Consider the following 8,315-nt stretch of genomic DNA (forward strand, 5'->3'; position numbering starts at 1 on the left):
AGGCACTATACGAGGCAGTCATGATGCCAAGGTGAAGAGACCTGGTGCCTGCCCTCAAGGAATTTACTGCCTAGGGGAGACACATAACCACCTACAAAGCTATGTCATGGCTGTAGAAATGGAGAGATGACATACAGTATGCAGAGGAATTAGATGGAAAGATGGATGGATGGATGGATGGATGGATGGATGGATGGATGGATGGAGATAGATAGACAGACAGACAAATAGAAATATAGATGGATATAAGCAGGCTCAGCAAGCTCAGGTTGGTCTTTTTTAGGAAGGGATATTTGTGTTGACTCATTAATGGACAGAAATAACACATTGTGATGATACATAATAGCTTGTGCAGAGTCAAGAAGGTAGGGTGTGGCATGATGCATCCAGAGAACCACCAGTCCTTCTGGAGTATGGATGGGGCTATGGAAGCAGAGGTGCACACAGTGAGAGGCAGGGCTGGCAAAAGGAGCCGGATGTAGTCATGAATGGCTACTGTTGTTCCATGTGCTGTTACTTTTTAGTCTTGATTTATTTATTTATGTTATACCTTGCTCCTGAAAGGATCTGAGGTTGTGTTAGTCCATTCTGCTTTGCTATAAAATAACATCTGAGGCTGGGTAATTCAGAAAGAAAAGATGTTTATTTGTCTCATCACTCTGCAGACTTTATAAGCATGGTAACAGCCTCTGCTTAGCTTCTGGTTGGGGGCCTCAGGAAGCTTACAATCATGGTAGAAGGTGAAAGGGAGGCAGTGTGTCTCATGGCAAGAGAAGGAATCTTTTAAACAACCAGCTCTTGCATGAAATCAGAGTGAGACCTCACTCCAATGCTGGGAATCACATTTCAACATGAGATTTGGAGGGCTCAAAACATCCAAACCATATCAGAGGTGGTTTGTTTAAGTGAAAACAACAATAACAAAGCAACAAAAATTCAGACTATCTTAAATAATAAGGAAATATATTTGGCTCAGGAAAAAAGAAACCTAGAAACCAGCTAGACTTCAGGATTTATTCACCTGAAGACTATAACTCAGTTTCTCCATAGTTTTATGATTGCCCCTTACTCAGTGTATTTACTTTCCTCTGACATCCAGTGGTTACTTTTTCAGTTATAGGAACTATCTGACTCAGAACCCTAAGAATTTCTCCCTCTTGTGTCTCTAGACTGAGCTTGATCAATTCATGAATGGAGTCCAGGGGCCTAGCAAGTGCTAACTGTCTTAGACCTGGATTCCTGAATCACTATGCCAGTTTTGGATGAATTAGCTCCAAACCACTTACATAAACCTCCAGAACTGAAGATGGAGACAGGGTTCCTGAAATCAAGAGTGACAGAAGGAGATACATCATCAAATGAACAGTGGGATAGTTTACTTAGGGCAAATACAATAATGGGTATATAAATGGCAATATCCACTGCACTCACAATAAAGTAAAAATTAATATAAAGATTCTGATGCAATATAATAGTCTTATAATGTTATTTTGTAGTCTACATAGCTCTATAGACTATATAATAACACATAGTACTGTTATATTACAAATAACAAGATAAAGCTGAAGAGATAATAAAGGTAAAATGGTGAGATGAGAACAATGGGAAAGTTACTAGATAGACTCTGAACAGTAAAAGCCCCAACAAGTTAATTACAAATAAAATGGCAAGCTGAGAGCGGTGGCTCACGCCTGTAATCCCAGCACTTTGGGAGACCGAGGTGGGTGGATCATGAAGTCAGGAGATCAAGACCATCCTGGCTAACATGGTGAAACCCTGTCTCTACTAAATATACAAAAAAATTAACCAGGCATGGTGGCGGGCACCTGTAGCCCAGCTACTCAGGAGGCTGAGGCAGGAGAATGGTGTGAACCCAAGAGGCAGAGCTTGCAGTGAGCAGAGATCGTGCCAATGCACTCCAGCCTGGATGATAGAGCGAGACTCCGTCTCAAAATAAATACATAAATAAATAAATAAATAAATAATAAATAAATAAATGGTAATTTTGTTTTGAGCCTCCTGGCAGCCAAAGCAAAGAAGGAAGAATGATCAGTTAAAGGGGCCACATTATACTTTGGAGGAATAAAGATATTTCTGATCCAGAGTCCTCAGATAAATTATTTTTCCCACAAGTCTTCCTAAAGGGGTCACTGCATGACAATGGAACTGTCAGTAGCATCCCTATGGTGTATGCAATGAGGAGTTTGAAAACATCTATCAACACTACCACAAATTTAATTTAGTTGCTCCGATATATTTTGTCCAAACCAAGGCAATTCTCAGATGCTCTGGATTAATCTAAGGATAAAATTTCGGGTGATAAGAAGATGTCTCTCAAACTGGGATAAAATTAGAACTGCTGGGGACACAACAGGAGTTAAAAATAGTATATATTCCTGGTGGCAGGAAGGAAATCATTTTGGCTTGGCCTTTTTCGTGATAGAAACAAATTTAAAAGATTATTTTTGTATTTAAACCAACATAAATATATTACAGAGTAGAATATAAAATGCATAAATGCTATGAAAAAGAGAGCATAAATGAAAGGATATCCCAGTTGTGTGAACAGCCTTGAGCTATATACCCAGTCCCCCAGAGGCGTCATCTCATGGTCTTCTACCTTTCAGGTTTGTTCAGAGGAAAGATTTCAAGACACTTCCCTCTACACTTTCCTCATCTGGCCAACTCCTAGTCATGTCTGATAGCTCCTTGTACTCCTTTGATCATGTCACTCTGTACATTTTGTTGTGGTTATTTGTTTAAAATCTGCCTCCCTTAATAGAATGACAAGAAATTGGCTACCTTGTCCTCCAATTCCTGCAGTGTCTGTGTGGTATAAGAGGCCAATAAATTAATAAGTTAACAAACTAAAGATGCCTGATTGTTATGGGCCGAATTGTTTCCCCTCAAAACTAATATGTTAAAGTCCTAACTCCAGCACTTCAGAATGTGACCTTATGTGGAGTAGGGCCTTTAAAAAAGTAATCAAGCTAAAACAAAATTATACAAGTGGCCTCAATAAAATATGACTGGTGTCCTTATAAGAAGAGGAGATTTGGACATAGAGATATGCATAGAAGAAAGATCATACGAAGAAATGGCCAAGAAGATAGTCCTGGAATACATCTTCCCTCACAACCTTCAGAAGGAACCAGCTCCGCCCACAGCTTGATCTCAGACTTTCAACCTCCAGAACTGCAAGACCATACATTTCTGTTGTTTCAGTTGCTCACTCTGTGGTACTTTGTTATACAACCCTAGAAAATTAATACACTCATCTTCAAATCCTTCAGATGGCCTTACCTCCCATTAATATAAATGTGAATCTCTTTCCTTGCTCTCTTGCTCTTCATGTAACAAAATACATACTACCTCACAGAAGGAAGAAGTAGGCCTTCAAATCCTATACAATTTTAAGGCATTTCTTCCTTTAATATTGTAATCCAGCAGCCTTCTACAATAGGCAGAAAAATCATGAAGATAGTTTAACTGGAGAGATGACAAATAAGTGCCATTTTAGTTTATAAGGAGAATTAAATTTTTGAGAACTAAACATCCTAATTGGTATCTTAAAATTTTTCATTAAAAAACAATCCTGGTTCATTGAGTTTACTTATAAACTTTGGCTGTAGTTTACACTTAGAACAAATGGTTTTAATTTCACTATACACTACCAAATCAACCAAGTCATTGTAAATGTAAACTTAACCTTCATGTCTTGGAAATATGTGTGTGTGTGTGTGTCTGTGTGTGTGTTTTTCCTGGTGCTTTCCTCTAATTTTTATTGTTTAAATTTTTTTCTTTATTGTTTCTCAGTAACTGAGTGTTCCTTAAACCAGAGAGAGAAAAACAAAAGGAAAGACATTCTCAATCATGGGACTGGGGCTGTTAGATCCCAGAGATTGTTTTCCAAAGAGTAAATCAAAGTACTTTTCCAGGACTAGCTATAGGATTATCATGGTACAAATTTATTTGCCGTGACAGAATAGAGAAAATTTAGGCTATTATTTTCTACAAACCCTAAACACTTTTGCAAGAATATCAAAACCCTAGGTTAACATTGTTTCACTTAATATGACCCAGTGTTAACAATTAAACAGGGCCAAGCATTCTGTAAATATTTAAAACCCTACTAATTTACACTTGGCATCATCTATGAAAAATCTGGGTACCTGCCACTCATTTGGAATTCAGGTGTGAATTATAAAGTGCTCAACAAATTTCACATAACAGAAGGCAGTCCAGGTTCATATGCAGGCAGGAGTACTAAGGGTAAGGAGAAGTGCTAGTTGACATCCTAACATCAAATGAGGAAGCAGGAAACCCATAAAAACTGGTCACAAACATATAAAACCCCAGCATTCATTTTTTATAGAAGCACCGAATGTTAAATGTGCCATAGGCCCCAAGATATTAATGTAATACAACCCAACAGAAGGAGACAGGGTCACTGCAGTGCTCCCTGGAAAGGCAAAGGGATCAGGAACCAGGGACTCAGAAGGCCCCCTGATTAGCCAGGCCACTTGGAAAAGTCATTTAATCTCTCAAAGCTGCTCTTTATCCACAAATTAAAATAATAATTCTGTCGTTGCCTACTCTACAGGGTCATGGTGGGGATCAAAAGTAAAAGAGCTGCTGCATAAAGTCACTGACTAGATTTCACACCTCGTTCCCTCCTCTCTCTTTTCTTGGCTTCCAGCACCCCACACACCATCCTGTTTCCCTCTAATGCATTGGCTATTCCTGCTATGCAGGTTCCACTCTTTGATCTCTAAATTTTGGAGTACCCTAGACTTTAGTCCTTATCCTTTTTCTCTGGCCTATGTATAGTCTCTCCTTAGGTAATCTCAAGGCTCTAAGTATGATTCCTTTTGCTAATCATTCCCACATTTTTATCTCCGATTTTAACCTTCCTTCTGAATTTCAGACTTACATATCTAACTGTAAACTCGACATCTTCACTTGATGCCTGATAGGCGACTCAAACTTTATATGGCCAAAATAGGCCTCTTGATTCTCCACAATCCAACCTCTTATTTTCCTAGTCTTCTCTATTTTTGTCATTCATCCTCTCCATTGGTCAAGCCAAAAAAAAAATCTAGGAGCTAGATTACCTGGTCCTTCATCTCCCACATCCTATCCATCAGCAAGAACTGTCTCTGAAACAGATACCAAATCTGTCCATTTCTCTTCACCACTACTACCATAGCCCTTGTCCAAACCACCTTGTCTTTGCTCATCTGAATGTCCACAGACAACTCTCAACTGGTCCTCATTTTCCTATTAGCCTAGGCAAACTTTTTTTTAACATTTATTATAGCCTTTATACAAACTTAATTTAGTGACATTATATAAATGAAAAATATGTAAACATAGTGTTTTTAATTTAAAAATCACCAAACAATTACACAGATACGTGTATGTAAAAAAATTAAAAATCAATAAAGGCCTAGAATGATACACACAAAATCTATGATACATTTAACTTCTTCAAAAAAATTAAGACAAGGATGAAAGACAACATGGACTTGACTCTAACACATAACAGTCCCTTCTTTTAAAAAGCATAAGAACTTGGAGCAAACATGTCAGTATGTTAAATGTTGATTCTTGGTCAGATATTTTGATACTGTTCTCTGTAAATTTCTTCTGATTTTTTTCAAAATAAAAAAAGTAAACACAGAAAGGAGAAGATAGAAAACATAACAAGGAGAAGGGTAAAAGGAGGATATAAAAAGTATAAAAGGATAATATCCCTGAGCTAAAAAAAATGCATTAAAACTTTAAATATAAAATGTTCTACACATGTACAGGTAGAGAAGTATTTCAATTTTTTGAAAAAGGAAAAAAAAGTCTTGCTCTATTTCTAATTGAAATGTTTCTATGTGTCTCTATACTGTATAAAATCTTGAAAATATAAATCAAATCATATAATCTATTTAGATTATATGCCACTTCCAGTGGCACAACACATTTAGAATCAAATTCAAATTCTTTACTATAGTATACAAAGTCCTACCAAATCTGAACTCTAACCATCTATCTCTCCAACTTCCTCTGGCCCCACCACCATCATCTAGGGGCCAGCCATACCACCTGTCTGTCAATCACAAGTTCTTCCTCACATGAAGCCCTTTGCAGTGGCACCTCATCTGCCTGGATGGCACTTCTCCCAGAACTAAACTTGACTGGAACCTTCTTGTCATACGAGTCTTTTCAAATAAGATTGCCTCAAGGAGACTTCTCTTGACCAACTATCTAAAGGAGCCCCCTAACACTCTCAATTATATCACCCCATTATAATTCTCTTCATAGCACTGACCACCATCTGATATTTTACTGTTTATTTATTGGTATTTATTCATGCATTTTCTTCATCCCCTATCCTTCTCCCAGAACATAAACTCTATGATTGCAGAGGCTATGTTATATCCCTAGGACTAAAAACTATGATGATCCTCTATAAAGAGTGTATTTGTCTCTAGTGCAGTATAACAAATTACCATAATCTTAGTGGCTCCAAACAGCAACCATTTATTAGTACTGGTCCTTTAGGTCAGAAGTCCATTCACAGCTTGGCTAGGGTCTATGATCTGATGAGGGCACTAAAGGCTGAAATCAAGGTGTTGACTAGGCTAAGTTCTTATCTGGAGGCTCTGGAGAAAAATTTGCTTCCAAGCTCATTCAGAATATTAGCAAAATCCAGCTTCATGATACTATAAAATTGAGATCTCCATTTCCTCATTGACTATCAGCCAAGGGTTCCTAGAGGTCACCCATACTCCTAATCATCTGGGCCCCTCCATCTTCAGGCTGGCAATTGTGTGGCAAAGCCTTCTTATGCTTTCCAATCTGACTTCCTCTTCTATTAACAGCTGGAAAACTCTGTTTTCAAGGACTCATTTGACTCAATAGTGCCCACTTGGATAATTTCCCTATTTTAATGTCAACTGTGCCATATAAAAAAATCCCATCACAAGAGCAAAATCCACTGTATTAGTCAGGGTTCTCTAGAGGGACAGAACTAATAGGATAGATGTTTTTATTTTATTTTATTTTATTTTATTTTATTTTACTTTATTTTGAGATGGAGTCTCCCTTCTTTGTCCAGGCTGAGTGTAATGGTGCAGTCTCGGCTCACTGCAACCTCCACCTCCTGGGTTCAAGCAATTCTCCTGCCTCAGCCTCCCAAGTAGCTGGGATTACAGGCATGTGCCAGCATACCCAACTAATTTTTGGATTTTTAGTAAAGATGGGGTTTCACCATGTTGACCAGGCTGGTCTTGAACTCCTGACCTCAAGTGATTCTCCTGCTTCGGTTTCCTAAAGTGCTGGGATTATAGGCGTGAGCCACCACACCTGATCAGATAGATATATTTGAAAAGGAGAGTTTATTCAGGAGTATTAACTTACACAGTCACAAGGTCCCACAATAAACCGTCTTCAAGCTGAGGAGCAAAAAAGTCAGTCTGAGTCCCAAAGCTGAAGAACCTGGGAGTCCAATGTTCGAGGGCAGCAAACATCCAGCACAGGAGAAAGATGTAGGCTGGGAAGCTAAGCCAGTCTGATCTCTCATGTTCTTCTACTTGCTTTTATTCTGGTCATACTGGTAGCTGACTAGATGGTGCCCACACAGATTGAGGGTGGGTCTGCCTTTCCCAGTCCACTGACGCAAATGTTACTCTCCTTGGGCAACACCCTCATGGACACACCCTGGATCAATACTTTGCATCCTTCAATCCAATCAAGTAGACACTCAGTATTATCCATTACAATCCACCATATTCATTGCCCTGGGGATTATGAAAAATATGTACAAGAGTAAGCAGGAAATCTTAGGGCTTGTTTTAGAATGGCCTTTATCTATCTGCCTAAAAGAGAGGGTATTTTAGGCCCGGCATGGTGGCTCACGCCTGTAATCCCAGCACTTTGGCAGGCCAAGGTGGGTGGATCACCTGAGGCCAGGAGTTCGTGATCAGCCTGGCCAACATGGTGAAACCCCGTCTCTACTAAAAACAAAATACAAAAATTAGCCGGGCATGGTGGCACTCACCTGTAATCCCAGCTACTTAGGAGGCTGAGGCAGGAGAATCACTTGAACCCGGGAGGCGGAGGTTGCAGTGAGCTGAGATCACGCCATTGTACTCCGGCCTGGGTGACAGAGAGACTGTCAAAAAAAAAAAAAAAAAAAAAAAGACAAAAGAAAAAAAGAGAGTATTTTACAAACATTGGTGAAAGAAAAAAAGAATGAGTAATAAAAGTAGTTATCTAAAATCACACATAATCTCACCAGTGTTGGCATTAAAGTAATTTAA

The 8,315-nt window shown here is 38.8% G+C and overlaps 1 long non-coding RNA gene across 1 annotated transcript in view; it reads right to left on the reverse strand.

Moving 5' to 3' along the window:
• LOC117085162 overlaps positions 1-8,113 on the reverse strand; it is a 48,201-nt gene extending 40,088 nt beyond the window's left edge. The window contains exons 1-2 of the long non-coding RNA XR_004437830.1: positions 8,054-8,113; positions 7,414-7,793 (exon numbers count right to left, since the gene is read on the reverse strand). This is a non-coding gene — a long non-coding RNA (uncharacterized LOC117085162). The remainder of the gene's footprint in view (positions 1-7,413; positions 7,794-8,053) is intronic.
• Positions 8,114-8,315: the final 202 nt, after the last annotated feature.

The sequence above is a fragment of the Trachypithecus francoisi genome, unplaced genomic scaffold (genome assembly GCF_009764315.1).
Source record: "Trachypithecus francoisi isolate TF-2019V2 unplaced genomic scaffold, Tfra_2.0 Lachesis_group1, whole genome shotgun sequence".
Taxonomy (NCBI): Eukaryota; Metazoa; Chordata; class Mammalia; order Primates; family Cercopithecidae; genus Trachypithecus; species Trachypithecus francoisi.